This window comes from Lissotriton vulgaris, chromosome 1_2 (genome assembly GCF_964263255.1).
Source record: "Lissotriton vulgaris chromosome 1_2, aLisVul1.2, whole genome shotgun sequence".
Classification (NCBI taxonomy): domain Eukaryota; kingdom Metazoa; phylum Chordata; class Amphibia; order Caudata; family Salamandridae; genus Lissotriton; species Lissotriton vulgaris.
This window is the reverse complement of record NC_141686.1, coordinates 98,409,612-98,432,442: the sequence shown is the minus strand read 5'-3', so window position 1 is coordinate 98,432,442 and position 22,831 is coordinate 98,409,612. Positions and strand designations below refer to the sequence as shown.

Below are 22,831 nucleotides of genomic sequence, written 5' to 3'. Positions count from 1 at the left end.
GAAGGTCCCCTTCAGGAGGAGACTAGGGCCAGTCTAGAGGAGCTAGACCAGCGGTGAAACAAACGTAGGACGTCGTCTGGAGGGTCACTAGCCAACGGGCAAGTGACCGGACAACGTAGCAGCAACCCAGGAGCAAAAGGGCCCCACGCAGATCTGGTGGATGCTGGGGGGCTGGACTTCAGTGCTCGTGCTGCTTGGGGTTGGGGCTTCTCTTCCCCCAGTGCACCCACTCGAGGGTCCCTCGGTGGTAGTGCTGGTTCAGTGTCGTGCTGGTTCTGATGATCGCCGGGTCCTCTGGTCTCGTCGCACCTACGGTTCTCAGCTGTGCTGTAGATGCAGGTTGAGGTCAGAGAGGGCAGGGAGTCCGGGTCTCGTCGCGCTGGGCAGTCTGGTCCGGAGGAAGGACGTTTCAGCAAACCGCAAGATACTTAGTTGGTGCCTGCTACTGCAGGGTGACTACTCCTTAGTCACAAGGGAGAAATCTTGAGAAGAAGTCTTGAGTTCCTTTCGTAGAAAGTAGTTTCAGGATTCAAAGATGATCTAATTTGGAAGGGTCCCCGCTCCTACCTTTATTCTAAAGAAAGGGGCTGGTACGCGACTAGGTCCTGCCCATGGGTGGGACCAGGAAGGGGGGTGGTTACACCCCTCTCCCCTGTCCGGACTTTCCCCAGCTCAGGGGCTGGTGTGCCCCTGGAACTGGTTCAAGCCGGCATATGCATAGTGAGCACCGGGGTGCCACTTGCAGTCACCTTCCTATTCAGCCCTGCCTACCTAGGATACACAAAACCCTGTCTGGGATGGTGCTAGCACCGCCCCTGACAGGAAACCCTTTGTCCAAGCTCTCCTCGCTGGAAGGACTCCCAGCAGCAGGAGGTCAGAATAGTGTCTGTGGTGGCAGCATCCATTTTGTGATGCTGAGGCTCGAGTTAACTTTAACCGGGTTCACTGCTACATACATGTCGTGTCCCTCTAGAAGGGTGGAATGCTAACCCCGTCGCCAGAATTGGCGAGGGGTTAGTATTCCAATTCTTATGACACCTTACTCGACATGTTTTGATAAAGCGATACCAGAGTTGGCAAATAACCGCGAGGATTATAATGCACTTAAGAGTATATGGTACGCGTTATCATGGAACAGCTATTAGGACTTGGTTCCGCAAGATGCAAACAGGTTCAGCTCATGCCAGAGCACCATCTCACATGATTCCAAGCACTCTGCCTTCAGGATTGTTAAGGCATGCCATAGGAGTGACTGATAGGAATACATGTGTCCATTTTAGGATTAGATATAGGTATACTATATCTAAAGCAAAGGGTGTTTACACCACCTTGCCCCAGCTGTCGTGCAGCCAGTTGTGTCAGATTTAGATGGCCAGCCAGGGGTGGCATAATACATGCTGCAGCCCCTGGTAGGCCCTGGGTACACCTATGCCCTGAGTTACAGGGTCTGATAAGGTGGCCCAGTACCAATTAGATATGTAACTAAGGTACATGGAATCCATTTTACAGAGAGAGCAGTAGGCCTGGGGCCCTGAATAGCAGGGTCCCAGGTCAACTAAGTCGAAAAAAACAGCAAAACACCAGGCAAAAAGTTGGGGGTAACCATAGTCAGGTATCCACCTTCCTACACCCTCTTTCGGGGGAAGTGTAGTGCAGGTGTTCACGGACAACACCACCGCCATGTGGTACTGCAACAACAGGGCGGGTTGGGCTCGTGGAGCCTTTGTCAGGAGGCTCTGCGTCTCTGGCAATGACTGGAAAACCAGGGCGCCACCCTGGTGGTTCAACACCTGGCAGGTTCCCTGAACGCCAGGGCGGATGAACTCAGCCGTCGGTGCATGATGGATCACGAATGGCGTCTGAACTCTGACCTGGCGCAAGACCTCTTTCAGCGATGGGGAGAGCCTTGGTTTGATCTATTCGCCACCTAAGAGAACGCGCAATGTCATGAGTTCTGCGCATTGTAATCTCCAAGGCGGCACTCGCTCGGGGACGCTTTTCATCGCAAGTGGAGCTGCGGTCTATTGTACGCCTTTCCGCCTATTCCACTTCTGCCCAGAGTGCTGAAGAAGATCAGGCGTGACCGAGCCCAAGTCATCCTTGTGGCTCCGGACTGGGCACGAAGATACTGGTATCCCGAGCTACTCAGCATGTCAGTCGATCCCCCGGTTCGTCTGCCTCTTCAGGAGGACCTTCTGTCGCAGCAGCAGGGGACGGTCCTCCACCCAAACCTGTCCAGTCTCCACCTCCATCGATGGAGATTGAGCGGCGACAGTTGAGGCCATTTGACTTGCCTTCTGAGGTCTGTGATGTGATTCTGGCAGCCAGGCGTCCCTGCACAAATCGGTATACGCCTGCAGGTGGAACAAATTTGTGGCATGGTGCACAGCAAAGGCTGTGGATCCCCTTTCTGACCCCGTTTCAGAGGTTCTCCTCTTTCTTATTTCTCTTGCCCAGCAGGGCTCTGCTCTGGGCACTATCAAGGGCTACCTCTCTGCCATTTCAGCCTTTTTAAGGCTAACTGATCAGCCTTTTCTTTTCAAGTCCCCTGTTGTAAATAGATTCTTGCACCCCACCTACCTCCGAACTAAAAACCCCCTCCAACAACCTCTACGCCTGGAACCCAATCACCACTGAAGACACCATCCGCCTGATGAACACCATTCACTCGGGATCGCCAACCGACCCTTGTCCCCACCACATTTTCAACAAAGCAGACTCGATTATCGCACCCCATCTCCGAGACGTCATCAACTGCTCCCTCAACTCCGCCACCTTCCCGGAAAGCTGGAAACACGCCGAACTGAGCGCCCTCTTGAAGAAACCTACAGCAGACCCCACTGAACTTAAGAACTACCGCCCCATTTCGCTCCTCCCATTCCCGGCCAAAGTCATTGAGAAAGCCGTCAACAGTCAACTCGCCGCCTTCCTCGAATCCAACAAATCCCTCGACCCTTCACAGTCCGGCTTTCGAGCCAAACACAGTACCGAGACAGCCCTCATCGCAGCAACAGACGACATTCGAACACTACTGGACAATGGAGAAACAGCTGCCCTCATCCTACTTGACCTCTCCGCTGCCTTCGACACAGTCTGTCATAACACCCTTATACAACGCCTCAGCAACGTCGGAATACAAGGAAAAGCATTGGACTGGATAATCTCGTTCCTCGCCGGAAGAACCCAGAGAGTCCGCCTCCCCCCTTATAGATCAGAAGCCACCGATGTCATCTGCGGCGTACCCCAAGGATCTTCACTCAGCCCCACCCTCTTCAACGTATACATGAGTCCCCTCGCATCCATTGCGCGCCAACACAACCTCAACATTATCTCCTACGCAGACGACACCCAGCTGATCCTATCCCTCACCAAAGACCCAAACACCGCAAAAATCAACCTTCACGAAGGGATGAAAGAAGTAGCCGAGTGGATGAAGAACAGTCGTTTAAAACTAAACTCTGACAAAACGGAAGTCCTCATCTTAGGATCATCCCCCTCCGCCTGGGACGACTCATGGTGGCCACCGGCCCTGGGAACCGCACCGAAACCAACGGACCACGCACGTAACATGGCCTTCATCCTGAACTCCTCCCTCTCGATGACCAGGCAAGTCAACGCCGTCTCATCATCTTGCTTCAACATCCTACGTATGCTCAACAAAATCTTCCGCTGGATCCCCACCGAAACAAGAAAGACGGTCACCCATGCACTGGTCACTAGCCGACTAGACTACGGAAACACCCTTTACGCCGGAACCACAGACAAACTACAGATAAAACTCCAACGCATCCAAAACGCCTCAGCCAGACTCATCCTAGACATCCCCCTAGACATCCCCCACCAAGCTCACATTTCCGGTCACCTGAAAGACCTCCACTGGCTCCCCGTCGACAAGAGAATTACGTTCCGTCTCCTCACCAACGCACACAAAGCCCTCTACGACCTAGGACCCGAATACCTCAAAACGCGCCTGTCCTTCTACACCCCCACCCGCCAACTTCGTTCGTCCAATCAGGCCCTCGCCACAATTCCACGCATCCAGAGATCCACCATGGGAGGAAGATCCTTCTCCTACTTAGCAGCCAAGACCTGGAATTCCCTCCCCACCCACCTCCGCCTCACACAGAACCACCTCTCCTTCAGAAAACAACTTAAAACTTGGATATTTGATAAGTAAGCTCCCCCCCTCCCTCAAGCGCCTTGAGACCCTCTGGGTGAGTAGTGCGCTATACAAATTTAAACTTGACTTGACTTCCTTTCGTGATGCCTCAGTGGGACTTAAACCTTGTTCTTACTTATTTGATGTACGCTCATTTTGAGCCACTTCACAATTGCCCTCTTCGTCTTCTCACTCTTAAGACTGCCTTCCTGGTTGCCATCACCTCTGCCAGGAGAGTGAGTGAGCTCCAGGTTCTTTCTTCCAAACCTCCTTTCCTTTCTGTCCATCCGGACAAAGTTGTCTTGAGAACATGTCCCTCTTTCCTGCCCAAGGTAGTCACAGCCTTCCACATCGGGCAGTCCATCACCTGGCCCACCTTCTTGTAGTGTAGTTCCTATTTTCCCTATAGGCCCTGCGCATTGGAATAACATAAACAGCAGTGTAGACGTAGGACTGCGGTCTTCTAGGTCTCTACTGACTATGTTAGACCTAATTTAGGTTTGCACCAGCTAGCTCAGAGGTCACTGGAAACTTTCTTGACTAAATAGGAAGTGATCAGCTTCCCTGGCTCAGACAAGAAGGGATTCAGCTTCCGACAACCGCATAAACATGACAACTTTGCTCCCCAGAATAAGAGTCAATCTCTAGAGTTGTGTGAAACAATAGACCGCTATTTCACTCAGTCAGTTGTGCAGATTTAATTTCACAAGGGTGCAGAGAATAGAGAGACGGGCTTTTTTAAATATAAGATATTATTTATTGAGCAGTCTTCTTTCTCATGCAAGAAAAATGAATTGCCACAATTGCAAGACTTGTTATAATGAAAAGTGTGTACAGTAAAAGGAGTATTACGAAATAATACTGTAAAAGCATTGATATGGTTTCTTAGCCATAAGATAGTTAAAATGAATAAAATATATACATTCATATATACATTGGCTAACAACCTCAACTGGTGCTTCTAACGACGCCTACCCCGGTGTACCTGACCTAAGCCTAATACGTGGGAGGGAGTAAGTAAGTAGCAGTTTAAGTTAAGTTGGTTTTGCCAGGAGTTTGATTCAAGAATTCTCTCTAAGGGTTTAGTCAGCACCGTACCTCTGGAATAGAATGTAGGAGGTCTGGTATCTCCCTTTCAGGACCCGATATCCCAGTCACCCGCAAGGGTAGGCTGGAAACGCCGGAGCTGGATTTTCTCGGCAGGAGAATTGACAGTGTCTTTCTCAGCGCGTCAAAGAGGAGGGGCAGCGTCCGTCGGCTTCTCGCATCTGCTGGGCTTTCTGCAAGGGGACAGCTGTTCTGCTCCAGTATTCACCACCAACGTGTGTTTGCTTAAGGCAACGTTGGTATATTTATACCTGAAAGGTGCCGAGTTTGACGTACGTTTTTGGACATAAGACGTCAATAAAGATGTCACTAAGAACTGGTCGTTCTTACAGTGCTCGCAGGAGTTCTATTACTAATCAAAACAAAGCAAGCGGGGCTTTCCCAGGTTGCTGGGGGTTTGGTGTGTCGAAAGAACTCGGTGTGCTATCTAGGAATCTAAGGAAGTGACTTCTGCTGTGTCATGGACTGCAGAGGCGAGTTACTAAAATATGGCTCTGATGATTATGCTATTATATGGATATGTATTGATTATAGCCGTATAGGGGCATAAGGTCACAATATTGATCGGGTACCTAGATAAAACGCATCACCCACTCCACGATTTTATGTCCATCAATTACTAAAAACTTAAGCAATAAAGATGCACGTGTATTCCTACCCACCCCAAAATACATTTTGCATTTGAAATGGTGTATACAAAATACATGAAAATGATAATAGGTACTGTACGTTTTAAGCAGAGTAATCATTCAAAAAAACTTTTGCATATATATTCAGTTGAACGATTTGCGAAACATTACACATGAAATGTCTCTAAATACAGAAAAAAGAAGGGCAAGACTATTTCATCACATATAAATACAATTGCTGTAAAATGTGCTAGAGGCTGAGGTAATATTTCGTATCTAGATCTACCAAAAATAGAAGCTCTGTTCTTTATGAATAGTTCTACTTTAAGCAAATTACGTGTGCCAGAAAAAGGTAAATATTTTGGAATTTTTGGAAAAAATAATTTCATGATGAGCGGGGCAAAAATAGTTCCAAACGTTTTTCAGTAGCTTTTGTTTATCAAGGCCGAATTCAGAGTTCATAGGAACGCTGTGTGCCGGATTGTTTTCCAAAAGTTATTGTTTCTGTTCAGGGGAGAACATCATTTCAGACAGGCTCGCAAAGAATTGGTCTACATATTCAGGTGACAGTTCGACCAAGTTCGATAATGCTGTAACTTGGCAGTTGTGAGAATGATTGCTATCATCGATTTCAGGATCAGCAATGCTCACAGAGGGTCGTACCTGGGTGATGTTGCTTTCATTTCTTGCTTCACTGCCACCACCTAGTCGTAGCGCAGGAGTCTCAACGAATGCCGTCATCAGGATTGGTAACCGCTGGGGACAACACAATGCATGAGCCGTTACAGGACTTAGCAAAGTATCGATATCCATTGGTACTGCTGATTGTAGTGCCAGACAGGTGTCTAACACGCATTCCTCTCCGCATAGCATACATCGAAGCACAGGTAAGATGCCGGTCTGCCATATAGGTCTGAATGAAAGAAACCAGGTCATATTCAGATCTCTTAGCCGGGCTAATCCAAGGACTTTAGTTATGCGTTCCCGGTAGCATATTTCTAGCATCGTTTCTTCCATCCTTGCTGGAGTCATGTCTGTGTTTTGGCTTGCCATATCGGAGCAGGAGGGTCAAAAATAAAGTACCTGCTACGAGTCCCAAAAGTAGTGGTAGGCCGCCAAAGACCGAATGGACAAAATTGGGAAAGATGCCCAGGACTGCTTCGAAGGGTGTTAACAGTCCCGAAAAAATTGTCTTAAATACATTCGAGATACCACTGGCATTCGACATATTTAGGATTTGGCTTAACATTTCTACGAAATGTACGGGGCAATTTGTTGATAAAAGTGTATGTATCTCTACAGTTGTCCTTGCAACTTGGAGATCATACGTCTCTTTTGATGACGTGATGGGCACTGTTGTCTGTAAAAGCACAGACTTCATTCTGCTTAAAGTATCAATTCGTATAGAGAGATATTCAACGGAGGCCAAATCGGAGCCACAGAGTCTCCAGGGCCATTTGGATACAATGCTTGCATACAGCAAGTGACCATGGAACTCACGCTTAAGAGATATGCTTTCCCTGGCACCAAGCCACAACAGCTGTGATCCGTTATTAGAACGTAACTCCCGTTAGAAAGTTGTCTAAAGAATGGCTCTATCTGTGTTGCAGGTGTGCCGTGCTGGTGGCATGAAAGGTTATTTGAAGTCCCCTCACAGGCCCCATGCAAGTTAATACCTTGGCACAAAAGTATACCGCTTAGTGATTGTTTACACTCATTACCACTAAGAAATACATTTTTGTTATTGTCACTATAACATGTGTGTGTATAAGGTAATTTCCATGATGACTTAATGTATCCTTTACCCAACCTTTCATACTGGCCTGCTGGTTTAATATTTTAGGCAATTTTTAAATTGGAAAGTTTATCGGAATTGTGATTATTCCGCCATTCAATGACAGGTCTTTCTGACATTGTCAATGGTAATCTCTCAAGTTTTTCAATGCTCAGGATTGTATAGTCTGCTCCTTTCTGTGCCAAACTGATTTGTTTATCAGTAAGGTTAAAGATAGAAAACAATGACGTTGTGTTGATTAAACGCCATGGCACATAGCCTGAACGGAGGTTTTGCAACGTCCAGCCTAGCTGTACAATAGAACGTAATTGGGAATGGCCATGTTGTAACATTAGCAGGTCCTGGTCTATTATATCTATAGCAGATGATACAATACTGTCCAGTGAATATATTCTGGAGGACGGAGTCATTAACCCATTGTCCACAACAGAAAGTGATTTTTCCAAATTAATACGATCAATTTCTAGTATTTTCTCTGCTTTCTCAATTTGAGTCACTTTCCATGCCTCGTTGTAAGCAGCATAGATACTGGCCTCTATGAAACGTTTTTTTCAAAACCGTATTTAGAGTTCAAGCAAGTATCAGTACAGCTCTCCACAGTCAGGAGGAGACTGTCAACAGTATGCAGGTAAAGGCATGATAGTGAACCCAGATTTTTAGGAAACAAACCCCATCCCACCCCTGTCCCACCCATCCCCAAAAATACCCCTCAACACCCTTCCCCAACTACCCACCCCTTATCCCACCCTAGCCCAGTGCACGTGTTCACAGAGTAGCCACATTAGATGGAAAGCAATGGAGGCGTCGGCCAACAACCTAAGGTACAGGGTCCACATCAGGAGGCAGCACATCATCAACGTCAATCGGGGTTCAAGAGGAAGCCCACCGTAGTCCGCCCACCGTTTCCAAATTTTGTAATGCTTTCGGGGACACACCCTGGCTTCAAAGACAGGCAGTTCCAGCCCCATGAGAAAGTCCAATCCCGCCTTCCATGCGCCGAGTGGGGGGGCATGGTCTCTTTTCCAGGCCTGAGCCAGATCTCGCTTGGCCACCACTAGCCCCAATAGCAAAAGATGTCGCTTGTAGATGTTGCCCCCAACGTTCTCCAGGACATGTAGGAGGCCCAATCTAGGCGTACGGGGAAGGTCCCACCCCAACACTTCCGACAGGCAGTCCCAGACCCCAGCCCAGAATCTGGTCAATCTCCCACAAGACCACACTGTATGGAAGAGCGTCCCCCTTTCAGTACCACACCTCAGGCACTCCGGAGCGGCTATAAGGCCCGCCCGCCACAGTCGTTCTCTAGTATAATATGCCCTGTGAAGGTATTTGAATTGAATAAATCTAAGACGGACGGCTATAGCAGCCCCACGGGGGGATTCAAGGGCCTCACGCCAGTCATCCTCATCCAAGGGGCCAACATCATTCTCCCAGGAGGCCTTCAACGTTAAGAGGGAAGGAGAGCAGTGCGTAACCAGGGAGCGGTATATCGGAGAGACCTTCTTGTCGCCCAGGTCCCCCATAAAGAGTTTCGCTTCAATGGGACTAAAGTCAGGGAGTTGATCTAAGCCCACTAGGCTAGGGCCGAGGGCATGGCGGAACTGGAGGTACCGGAAGAATTGGGACTTAGGCATATTAAATTCAGAGCTAAGGTCCTGAAAGGACTTAAGGGTAGTTCCAGTGAGGACATGACCGAGGGACGAAATCCCGATTGCATCCCAGCCGCCAAATCCGGACAGGGACGCCAGCGCCGGAAGCAAACCATTATGCCATAACGGAGTCTCGGCGGTCAGTCTGCCCCACCAACCCATACAGTGCAAAGCTTACCGCCAGATCGCGAAGACTACCTGGGTGACCCTCGGCAGTGTCCTCCTCCGTCTGGCCGAGTATAGTAAGGTGTGGAGAGTGGCACCCCCCATCAGAGAGTGTTCCAAAGCATAAGCCGGATCGCTACGGTCTCCATACCACCACTCGTTGAGCACTAGGAGGTGGGAGGCCTGGTAATAGGACAGAAGATCCGTGGACGCCAAGCCGCCGCATTATGTAGAGAGAAAGCACGTACGCAGTGCCACCCTGGAGGCACCCCCGGCCCACAAAAACCGGCCCAGCACTGAGTTGACACGTCGGAACCACTGCGGGTCTATTCTATACGGATGATTCTGCAGCTGATAGAGAAGCCGTGGCAGGGCTACCATCTTGAATATGGCCGATCAGCCATAGATATTGATGGGCATGCACGTCCAAGTCTTGACGTCCATCTGAACCCTATCCCACACTGGCTGCACATTCCGATCCCACACCACCGTAGCCGAGGCCGAGAGGAAGACGGCCAAATATTTCACGCCATCGACTGCCACCTGAAGGGTCGCGGCCCACGGGCATGTCACCGATTCACCCCCCCCCAACACCCACAGGGTCGATTTGCGTGGATTGAGAAAAAGCCCCGACGCTTGACCAAACTCCCGCATCATCTCAAGTATGCGAGGGCCCGTACGATGCAAATCAGTCATAAAGAAAAGAACGTCATCTGCATACAAGGCTATGCGATCCGAGTGGTCTGCCCCTCATACAAAGCCCCGATAAAGTGCATCCCGGCGCACTTGGGCGGCCAGAGGCTCCATGGCCAGCGCGAAAAGGTATGGGGAGAGGGGACACCCCTGACGAGTGCCCCTGGTAACGGGGAACCGCTCGGAAATCGCCCCAGAGACACGCACCGAGGCAGTTATATCCGTATAAAGCAATTTCACATAGGAGATGAACACCGGCCCTAGATTGAGTAGCGGCAGAAGGGCAAAGAGATAGGTCCAGCTAACCGAATCAAACGCACTATCAATGTCAGCAAGCAACAGCGCTGCCTGATCCCCGGTTGCCCCCACTGCGTCAATCGCGGCCTGCGCACGCCGAATGTTGTGTCTCGTCGCCCGGTGCGGCATAAAGCCCGCCTGATCCCGGGTGGACAAGGTCCGAGATATTTCGGAAGTAGGCGGTTCGCGAGTGCTTTGGCCAGGAGCTTGGCTTCAAAATTGATGAGGGATATGGGACGATAGGACTTGTGACGGTACGGGGGTCGGCCCGGCTTTTGGAAGACTACAATTTCAGCGTGACGCCAGTCCGGGGGCAGGCTGCCACGCTCCCGCGCCAGTTCCAACGCCCGCAATGTGGCCCGAGTTGCAAGTGGAATTTCCTATAGAATTCGCTGGGGAACCCGCTCGGCCCCGGTGCTTTACCTACATTAAGTTGACCAAGCGCGTCGCCCAATTCCTCAGCCGTCAGGGGGAGATCTAAGGCATCTCGTACTTCATCCGAGACTGCATGAGGAGGGACCTCCGCAAGGAACCCCTCGATGCCGTCGGGGGAAAGGCTCTCCTGAGAGGCGTATTGTTGCGCGTAATAGCGCGCAAAGCTCGCCGCGAGGACCGCAGGGTCCGTTATCACCACTCCTGCGTCGTCAATAAGCCCCGGTAAGGTGATCGGTTGCAGAGTCTGCTGACAAAGCCTGTGGAGCATGGTGCAGGACTTGTCTCCCCACTGGTACACCCTACTACGCGTAGCCAGCCACGCCTGGCGAGTCTCATCCAGCAAGACCGAGGAATAAGACTGCTGTGCTTGTAGAAGCAGCCTCAGCGTTCTGTCATCAGCCACCTCCCCGTATCGCGTCTCCAGCACCTCCACCCGCTCCGCCGCAGTGACAATACTTTCCTGCCGAGTTCGGTGAGCAGAAGCGCACCAGGCGATGTCAACACTCCTCAAGGCGGGCTTCATAGCCTCCCAAACCGTCACCGCGTCCACCTCCTCCGTGAGGTTGTCCTGCCAGTAGCGGGCAATCACACCGCGCATATGTTGGGAGTAAGCCGGTCGCTGTAGATGCCACGTGGACATCCGCCACCGGAACGGTTGGCGTGCCTTACAGAGGTCAATCTGAACCGCTACAGGGGAGTGATCGGACAACCCGCGAGGCCGGATCGCCGCCCCCTTCACCCTGTCAAGGAAGGCCCCCGGCACGAACACACAATCCAAGCGTGAGAGGGAGCCATGCACTGCGGAAACATACATATACTCCCGCTTGCAGATGCCTCCACACATCCACCCATCCCAGTCCATCAATCATGGCATTCAGCCGTGTACGTGAGGCCACAGCCGCGACCCCTCGCCCCCTCCGCCTATCCAGATTCATATCCACCACATCATTCCAGTCGCCTCCAATCACCGCCAGGGAATGGGGAAGCTCAGTCTACAAGGCAAATAGTTTCTCCGCTAGGGTCCACTGCAGCGTGGGAGGGCATACACACTACCAAACACCACCGGCTCCACTTCAATCTTCCCCTGCACAAATACAAACCGACCCTGAGGATCGAGCCAGTGACGCTCATGAGTATAAGACAACCGCCTGTGGACAAGAATGGCTACCCCCCTCGAGCCCCTTGTAAACCCGGCATGAAACACCTGGTGGAAGCCAAACCGCTGCAGACTCAATGCTTTAGTACCCAACAAGTGTGTTTCCTGAAGGAGGGGCACATCCGCCAAATCCCTTTTTGCCCAGCTCTTGTCCAGGAGCCCCCGAACATTCCAGCTCAGGACCCGCATAGAGGTACTAGGAGGTACTGATCGTGGGGCATCAGCCATTGTCACGATGGGCTAGCCTCTGCGACCCCCAGAACCCGACCCAGGTCCCCAACACCCCAGTTGCAAATATCATAAGAATCACGTGCACCCCACATACAACATCCCCGACCCCCACCACCCCCCTCGACCAGCCCCAACACCCAAACAGCCAAACACCCCAGCCCCCCCCCACCCCTATACCTCAGAGAACAGTGAAGGATCTGTCGCGGCATACGGTACTTCAGGCCCAAAACATAGAGCCCAAAGCCAGCCATACCAATGGATCCCAACTAGTCCCCCCACTAACCAACAGGGCGCACCCCCAGAACCACCCCCCAGCCCCAAAAGGAGGAGGCAGCCCACAAAACGTGCCCCGAACCCCCATCCCACAGGCATCAGGTCCAGAAGCAAGGCACCACATATATGTACTCGTCTTCGAGGGCCCCATGCACTCGCCAAAACATAAGTCTATACTGCACCAGTCAATGTCCGCTCCACCATCCAAGTCCTGGCTGCCGCAATGTACAGCCACAAATCAAAGGCAATCAGTAGACGTTCATATCACACGATGATCAGGATTCCTTGCCAGATTGATCCGTGTCGGGCTGTGTGTCCCCCAAAAGGGGGTCTCGGGACAAGGACCTCCGTCGCGAGCGGGACTTGCGATGACGTTTCCCTTTACCGGGCGGGTCGCTTCGGTCTTGAGATGAGCTGCGCGAGGGCCCGGAGTGCAACCCCGGCTGGACGTTTGGTCGGAGCCTGACCGCCTCATCTGAAAGAGACACGTTAGTGATAGATTCCTTACCTTAGAATATCCCCAGGCGTCAGACTGGATCCGGAAACTTTTGCGTAGCAATACCCCTGCGCGCCGGTAGGCGTCGTCTGCGGCTCCGCGTCCGTCGTCGGCGTCGTGAGCGCCGGGATGACGTCGTCGGAGTACTTAGACGGCGCCCATGCGCGCTGACGTCAGTTCTTCTTTTTTCCGTGCCAGCTAGCGCAGATCCGGAAGAAGCTCTACCCCCAGTCAATTTTTGACTGAAAATGTTTGATCCTTTTGATCTCTCTCTTTTTGTCGAATACTCGACTATCAGGTGCCAGGGATGCCCGGGTTCAAGCCTTGCTCGAAGTGCGGTCGACTCATGTCGGTCACGGACCCCCATCGCCGGTGCCTGAAGTGCTTAGGCCTCGACCACGACGATCGATCCTGCTCCGACTGCCGGGCCCTGACGTCGAAGGCTAGGCGGGAGCGGTCCCGCAAGCGTCTCGAGCTGAGGCAGTCGGTCCCGCGCCGCTCCAGGTCCCGGTCCCACGGGAGGTCGAGAGGTCGGAGTCATCGACGCTCCGGAAGTGGACACCGATCGTCTGGTTCCAAGTCCTCAGGTAAGAGGCACGAGAGGTCGGAGCGACGTTGTCGATCCTCCGACCCGCCCCGACGCTCGCACGATGCGGCCGGGGACTCGGGCGACACCGCCCACGCGGCTCCGCGGGAGTCGCAAGCGTCGCCGCCTGCCCCACACCTTCGGGTCCCTGGGCACGGCGCGACGCCGGAGGAGGTCGAGAGGTACCTCATGGCCTTGAGGGCCCTCCCTCCTCAGTCGGTTCCCGTGGCGCCTTCGGGCCGATCGGTTCCGTCTGGAGGTCCTTCCGGGTCGGGCGCTTCGGCCCCGACGCCGTCGGGTGCTTCGGCCCGACGCCGCTGGCGACTTCGGTCTCGGCGCCGCAAGACCTCGCTGGATCCGGATCCGGGACCTCGCCGGTCGACCTTACGACCTCGCCGGCGCTGTCCCTTCAGGTGTCGTCCCCGGCAGCCGAGGTGGTTGCCGCCCCCAATGTCTCCTACGGTCCTACTCAGGCGTCGGAAGGGCGCCACTGGGCGCCGATTCCGTCGGCCTTTGGAGAATTTTATCTCCACGAGGAGGCCCTGGCTGCTAATCCTGGTCTCCAGGACACAGGTGACGAGGAGCATTGGGAGGCGTCCGAGGACCCTCTGGCACGTGATTGCCAGTCACAGCAGGACTGGACATATGAGCTTGGGGAGGCCAGTGGTATTGACACTTCGCCAGACACTGGATTTACATCGCCCCCGACTGTGGCTTCGGAGGCGGGTTCTGCTTACAGCGTAGTGTTGACGAAGGCAGCTAAGGCCTTAAACCTTCAGCTCCCCGTCGCGGCCGTGAGGACTAATCTTCTCACTGAGGTCCTCAAACCGCAGTCAGGCTCCGCGGAGCCCCTCCTGCCGTTCAATGAGGCCTTATGTGACGTTCTTCTGGGCACTTGGTCCAAGCCCGCCACAGGCCCCCCCTGTGGATAGGAACGTGGCCAGACGCTACCGCCCAGCACCGGGCGACCCATGCTTTTTGTCCACCCATCCCACCCCTGAGAGTCTGGTCATCCAGGCCTCAAACTCCCAAACCGCATTCCCGTCGGCCCCGCCCGACGGGGAATCCAAGAGATATGAACAGTTCGGGAAAAAGGTTTTCTCGTCTGTAAGCTTAGGGCTGCGGTCGATGAACACCGCCTGTCTCTTGGGCCGCTACACCCACACTCTGTGGGACACGGTTGCAGAGGTGCTGCCTAGATGCCCGGAGGAGGTCCAGGCTAAACTCAGCCAAGCCCTTGCGGACGGCCGAGATGCAGCACGCTTTTCTATCCGGTGTGGGCTGGATACAACGGACTCACTGGGCAGGGCAATGGCAACGACAGTGGCGGTTCGACGCCACGCCTGGTTGAGGTCCGCCAACTTCTCGGCCGATGTCCAGGCCACCCTCCTGGACATGTCGTTTGATGGCCGTCGCCTCTTCGGCGACAAGGCAGACCATGCGCTGGAACGTTCAAGGACTCCAGGGCTACGGCCAAGTCCTTGGGCCTTACGGCCCCACGCCAGCAAACGGGTGCCTTTCGCTCCTTTCGTGGCCACGGAAGGTGCGCCCCACCACGTACCGTCAGCCACACACCGCAATATGTCCAGCAGCGCGGTGGCGGACGTGGGAACCGTCGTGGCGGCGGTCGGGGCCAGCCGCGAGGCCAGTCCACACCTCCCTCAGCAGCACCTGCCTCAAAACCTTCCTAGTCCGAGTTTTCAGGCCCATGTGACGCCTGTGGGAGGCAGGGTTCGCCATCACCTCTCCCACTGGCATACAGTCACTTCGGACAGGTGGGTGCTGCAGATTGTCCGAAGGGGCTACTCCCTCCCCTTCGAGGCATCCCCTCCATCCATGCCACCACAATACCACCGTGTGTCGGGGGATCACTTGCAACTTCTGCAAGAGGAGGTCTCGGCCCTCTTGGCCAAGAGGTCCATTGAGCGCGTTCCTGGGCCAGAAGTAGGGTGTGGTTGTTACTCCCACTACTTACTGGTGCCCAAGAAGGGCAAAGGGGGCCTACGCCCTATCTTGGACTTGCGGAACGTCAACGGCTTCCTCCGGACGGAGAAGTTCAAGATGCTCACTTTGGCTCAGGTCCTGGCTGCCCTGGACCCAGGAGACTGGATGGTAGCGTTGGACCTGCAGGACGCCTATTTCCACATCCCCGTCCTGCCGGCCCACCGGCGTTACCTGCGGTTTACGGTAGGCCAAGAGCACTTTCAGTTTACCGTGCTCCCCTTCGGCCTTACCAGCGCCCCACGGGTGTTCACGAAGGTGATGGCGGTGGTCGCAGCTCATCTGCGCAGGCAGGGGATATCAGTCTTCCCCTACCTCGACGACTGGCTGTTGAAGGCGGGCTCGCCCCAGACAGTCGTCAGCCACCTCCAGACTACGGCCGACCTCCTGCACCTGCTGGGGTTCTCCATCAATGTGCCGAAGTCACACCTGTGTCCCTCTCAAAAGCTCCTCTTCATCGGAGCGGTTCTCGACTCGGCGCAGTTTAGGGTTTTTCCGCCCGAGCAGCGGGTTCGGGATATTCAGGCTCTGGTTCCCATCTTCCAGCCGTTATCCCGAGTCTCGGTCAGGTTGACGCTACGGCTTCTGGGACTAATGGCCTCCTGCATCCTTCTGGTGCGTCACGCCAGGTGGCGGATGCGGGCTCTGCAGTGGGACCTGAAGTTTCAGTGGGCCCAGCATCAGGGCATCCTGTCAGATCATGTCCTGATCTCGGAGGGCACTGCAAGACAACTGCAGTGGTGACTCACGGACCGCGACTGGGTCAGTGGCAGATCCCTCTCCCTACCCCACCCGGAGCACGTAGTTGTGACGGACGCGTCCCTCCAGGGCTGGGGGGGCCACATGGGAGAGGCGGAGATCAGAGGCCTCTGGTCTCCGGCGGAGTCCCGGCTCCATATCAACTTGCTGGAGCTTTGGGCGATTCATCTAGCACTGAAGGCATTCCTCCCCTCTGTCCGGGGACGTGTAGTGCAAGTGTTCACCGACAACACCACCGCCATGTGGTACTGCAACAAACAGGGCAGGGTGGGGTCGTGGACCCTTTGCCAGGAGGCTCTGCGCCTATGGCAATGGCTGGAACATCAGGGCGTGACCCTGGTGGTTCAACACCTGGCAGGCTCTCTGAATGCCAGGGCGGACGAACTCAGCCGTCGGTGCATGATGGATCACGAATGCCGTCTGAACTCGGACGTGGCACAAGGTCTCTTTCAGCAGTGGGGAGAGCCTTGGTTAAATCTATTCGCCACAGAAGAGAACGCACAATGTCATCAGTTCTGCGCGTTGGAATTTCCAAGGCGGCACTCGCTCGGAGACGCTTTTCGTCGCGAGTGGAGCTGCGGTCTGTTGTACGCCTTTCCGCCTATACCACTTCTGCCCAGAGTGCTGAAGAAGATCAGGCGCGACCGGGCCCAAGTTATCCTTGTGGCTCCGGACTGGGCACGAAGATACTGGTATCCCGAGCTACTCAGCATGTCAGTCGATCCCCCGATTCGTCTGCCTCTTCGGGAGGACCTTCTGTCGCAGCAGCAGGGGACGGTCCTGCACCCAAACCTGTCCAGTCTCCACCTACAAGCTTGGAGATTGAGCGGCGGCAGTTGAGGCCATTTGACTTGCCTCCTGAAGTCTGTGATATCATTCTGGCAGCCAGGCGTCCCTCCACAAAGTCGGTATACGCCTGCCGGTGGAACAGATTTGTGGCATGGTGCACAGCAAAGGCTGTGGATCCTCTGTCTGCACCCCTTCCGGAAGTGCTGCTCTTTCTTCTTTCCCTTGCCCAGCAGGGCTCTGCTCTGGGCACTCTTAAAGGGTACCTTTCTGCTCTATCCGCCTTCTTGAGGCTACCAGATCAGCCTTCTTTATTCAAGTCCCCTATTGTAAGTAGATTTCTGAAGGGCATCACACACATGTTCCCTTCTGTTCCCTTCGTGATGCCCCAGTGGGACTTGAATCTTGTTCTCACTTATCTGATGTGTGCTCCCTTTGAGCCACTTCATAACTGTCTTCTTCGTCTCCTTACTCTGAAGACTGCATTCCTGGTTGCCATCACCTCTGCCAGGAGAGTGAGTGAGCTCCAGGCTCTTTCTTCTTCTCCACCTTTCCTGTCTGTTCACCCTGACAAGGTGGTGTTACGTACACGACCTTCCTTTCTGCCCAAGGTTGTCACTGCCTTCCACATCGGGCAGTCCATCACTTTGCCCACCTTCTTTCCGCCTCTGCATCCCTCGAAAGAGGAAGAGAGGCTCCACCGTCTGGATCCAAAACGTGCGCTCTCCTACTACCTAGATCGCACACGCCAATTCCGGGTGGATGACCAACTCTTCGTTGGTTACGTGGGCGCGAAGAAGGGAAAGGCTGTGCACAAGAGGACCATCTCTAGGTGGATCATCTTGCGTATCCAAGCATGTTATTCCATGGCGAGGAAGGAGCCCCCGGCTGGTTTGCGGGCTCACTCCACTCGGGCAACGACAACTGCCCTGGGCCGAGGAGTCCCCCTACAGGACATTTGCCAGGCAGCTACGTGGGCCTCGCTGCACACGTTTGCAAGACACTACTGTCTGGACAGTCAAGTCCGGAGGGATGGCTTCTTTGGCCGTTCCGTCCTCCAGGACTTTCTGGTGTGATATTGGTTCGCAGACCCACCACCGGGGTTGGTATTGCTGGGGTATCTATTCTAAGGTAAGGAATCTATCACTAACGTGTCTCTTTCAGATGCACAAGTTACTACTTGTGTAACGATATATCTGTAAGAGACATTAGTTAGTGATAGATTCCTTACCGACCCACCCATCCTCCCCGTTCTGCAAACCGATATCTAGGGTTAAGGTCATCCCCTTTCAGGGCCCTAGTTTCATGGCACCAGTGTTAGTTCTATCATGGCTCTGCGTATCTGGCGCGGAAAAGCTGTGTGTCAGAACTGACGTCAGCGCGCATGGGCGCCGTCTAAGTACTCCGACGACGTCATCCCGGCGCTCACGACGCCGACGACGGACGCGGAGCCGCAGACGACGCCTACCGGCGCGCAGGGGTATTGCTACGCAAAAGTTTCCGGATCCAGTCTGACGCCTGGGGATATTCTAAGGTAAGGAATCTATCACTAACTAATGTCTCTTACAGATATATCGTTACACAAGTAGTAACTTGTGCGTCTGTCCACCTGAAGACGGCCTCTGGCGAGTCGAAGAAATGAGTCTTGGAATTGAAGATCACCCGGAGGCGGGCCGGGTAGAGCAGTGAATACTGGATTTTTAGGCCACGCAGCTTGGCCTTCGCTGCCAGGAATGAATGTCGCTGCTGCTGGACCAGTTTGGTATAGTCCGGGAAGATCATGATCTTATGGTTGTTGTACAGCAAGGTGTCTTTAAGCCGCGCTTCCCGGAGTATGACGTCCCTGTCGTGGAAGTTCAGGATCTTGGCGATGATCGGGCGAGGCCGCTCCCCAGCCGGCGGTTTCTGTGTCAAGGCTCTGTGTGCGCGCTCCACTACAAAGCAGCGCGACAGGGTGTTCGGGGGGAGCCAGCCCTCCAACCACCGTGACAGGAATGCATCCATGGGCCCTTTCTCACAATCCTCCGGAAAGCCAACAAAGCGCAGATTATTCCGTCGCGTCCGCCCCTCTGCATCTTCCACGCGAAGCACCAGGCCCTTCTGAATCCTCTCCATGTCCGCAACTTTCTTCTTGAGGGCGCCAACATCCCCTTCCACTGCTGTGACCCTGGTCTCTGTTTCGGTGATGGAGGCAACCGCGTTGCGGAGATCTTGACGCAGCAGCATCACATCGGCACCGACCGCGCCAATCTTTGCATCCAACATGTTGCGGGACTGCGTAATGGCCGCCATCAACGCCGCGTTGTCCGGCCCAGCACTCTGGCCTCCTCCGGCTGTCCCGACACCTCCTCCAGGGCCAGTGAACTTATCGATAGGCCCCTGCTTGGTGGCGGTCGTACCACCCCCGCCTCTAGTCATGGCTCCGGCAGAGGCAGTAAGGCGACACACACCCGTAAAGGGGTCGCACCGCTTGAGTGTCCACCACTCGGGCCCAGGCCGGGGCGATCGGATCACACCAAGCCGCGCGGCGTCCACCCGCCACCAGCACACCAGGTCACAGGCAGGCACCCAGGCAGCGTCGCTCCGCCAAGGCGCAGTAGTTGTCAATCACGGGCCCAAAGTCAAGGCTGCCGATGCGGTGCAGCCAGTCCGCCCACTCCAGCCGGCGGGACGCCGTCGACTCCGCAAGCGCCTTGTCACCGGCAGACAAGTAGATACAGGGCGGCCTCCGGATCCGCGCCGTCGTCTCGCTAGGTCACTACTCAGCAGGATGTAGCAGCGGCAGGGTGTACCGTCACCTCACTTCCGGCGACTCAGCTTCAGCCCCACGGGCACAGCCGCCTGCTGTCCGCCCGGCGCCCAGGGCCGGCCGGCGGGCGGGACAAAAATTGAGGTCCCGGCTCACCACGCGGCGAGTAGGCCCGGCAGGCACCGCCACCAAATGCCGCTCCAAACTCGGTCCGGGGCCCCAGCGACCACACCAACGGGCACCCCTGGTCACCAGCAGTTACCTCCACAACAGCAAATGGAGGAAAGGGTTCAGGGCCAGGATAATTAAGCGGATAAATATCGGGCCGGCAGGAGCTCTACAGAGCCGCGTCCGCCATCTTCGCCCTCGAAGCCAAGCCCCCGCTATGAAACGTTTTTGACTCTGTTTGCGTGGTGCCAATATGAAATCGCGCAAGTCAGCACCATCTTTAAGTAAAGAAAAGTGTTGCTTAATTTGTGCCAGTGTGGATGTTTGTAGCCATTCAAGGCATAGTTTCCCTACACTGTATCTTGTTACTATCCCTGGATGTTGTCTCTGGGAGTATCTAGGGTCTGGTCTGGTCATTTTTAACCCCTGTATTTTGTTCAGGAATCTGTCTTGACAGTTATTAGTGTCTGTAGGCCAGATTAACCACTTTTTCCAATCTGGATGTGTTCTGTTTTCATTTAAGATATGGGATACGTCTACTTCAATATCTGTGGTTGCATTATCAGGTATTGGCTTTGGAATAGACGGTTTGTTAAGGTCTTTAATCTTGGCTAGGCCAAGACAGGTCGTTTGTTGAATTGTCATTCAAGAACATTATTTGTTCTGGGATTGCAGGCTCGAAATAATGCTTCTAGGCCTTGTACCTGCCAATCTTTTGTACCCCAGATGGTTTTTGTTTCAATGTTGTTTTTCCAGAAATCAAAACCAAATGTAATCATTTTTTCATAAAATGCTTCTGAATATATTAATTTAGTATTTGTCAGCATGGTTTCGTCCCTGTTTTATCTAACAGTTTATAATAAAATGTTTCTGCATCACTTGTGTTAAACCCTGAGAAGTATTGGAATTTCTCATAGAATGTTTTTGAACTGCTTTCCATTGGTTATATTTAAAAACATTTCTAGGTTGAGCAGATTTATGTAAATAGTGGTCTACATAATGAGTAAAACAGTACATCTATTCATAATTCGATGAACCTTGCAAATAATCATGTTCTGTAAATTTTGCTGACAAAACTAAATCCGACATCATATTATTTATGCTTTCAAAGTCCCAATCATCAGAGAATGTACTTGGTTTTACAAAGTCACTTATTGAAACCTTAAACTGATGAGGATATTTCAAGAGTTCGACCGGGCCATATATTTCGTAGTCTGTCTTGTCCCAAACTACCCCGCCGGGTATTTGAATGGCTGTGACATTCACTGATGATAGTTCTCTTTTCTCTATGTGAGATGATTTGTGAGGCTTCAGAACTAAGTTGATGTTCTGACTTGCTGTGTCCATGGTACTGTATTTTCCCTCAATGAATTTTCCCAAGCAAAGTACCATGATGAGCCAAAGCAGGAGGAAAATACACCTAGCCCAATCCAAAATTCCAACCATGGAGAAATAAGATAGGTTTCTTTGAGTTGATGAAAGAGGTCTGTTGCTTTTTCTTTAAAAGTCTTTGTTGCTGGCGTGATTAGTCTTTCAGTTTGAACCTCTTGGATACTTGCAAATTTGGGTATTCTGTTACTTCTTGGGAGTCCAGTGGGCCTACTATTTATTATAGGCCACACGATTGTGGTTTTACCAGGTTGATGGATACAACTCTGTTCTCCTTTTTACCAGCAAGGGGCGGTAGTACAACTGATCTTGTTCCTTTGATTGCTAAGACAGGTACTGCTTTTCTGTAAGAAGGCCCAAATTCCTTTTTCACCGCTATTTTTTCTCTGACCAGATCCCCAATCTTTGGAATCCAGACAGGTCTTGCTGGGACAGGTGATGTGTCTTCAGTGGTCGTTGGCTGTTGTTTTAACATTATGTTGCTCAGGGCTTTTCTTGTTTCATTTAAGTCCTGTAAAACAGCCAAGCGATCTTTGATGTCAAAGTCTTTTTTCTTATCTTCTACCACTGAAGCATTACTATCTAATTCCTGAACATACATTCTAGTTCCGAACAATAGTTCGTACGGGCTGAAAACTTTTAGAGAATTTCTTGGCAAGTTATTAAGACTACGTTGGACACTTGTTAAATGTTGGACCCACCCATCACCCGAACCTAATACCTTTGCCGTTATAGATTGCTTTATGTCTCGGTATTTTCTTTCCACTACCCCGTTTCCCTCAGGATGGAAGGGACAAGAGAACCGCAATCCAATGCCCATGCTGGCCATGGCCTCCTTATAAGCTCGAGAGCTAAAAGCAGGACCCTGGTCAGAATGAAGCATGGCAATTGCGTATGTGCTGATAAAGACTCGCAAATCTTTTATAACAGTTCTGGCGTCAGCCGAGCGCTAGGGCCACATTTTTATGTGAATATAGTCTTAAAAAAGAAATTAATAGGACGCTGGATTTCATGTGTAGACAGCCCTATGCTACCTACAGAAATTACCATGGCATTACTCCGGTTGGCTCGTTACTGCAGTCTCTGTTGCAGTCTGGACAGCTCTTTGCAAATTTATAATGTTGCAGGCTCATCCCCGGCCACCAGTATTCTGATTGTAATTCTGTCAGAGATTCCTTCATCTGTTTGTGCCTCGGACCCAATCCCATGTGTGCGTCTGCTATTAAAAAGATTCTCTGATTCGTATTTGGAATTACCCTATCCCCCACTCCAGGGATTCGAGCAAAAGGAACGGAGTTTGCATCAATT

General features: G+C 52.8%; 1 protein-coding gene across 10 annotated transcripts in view; it reads left to right on the top strand.

The window, feature by feature from the left end:
• Positions 1-22,831, top strand: part of MICAL3 (microtubule associated monooxygenase, calponin and LIM domain containing 3) — a 2,050,293-nt gene that overhangs the window by 1,304,582 nt on the left and 722,880 nt on the right. The gene's annotated exons all lie outside the window — the stretch shown is intronic.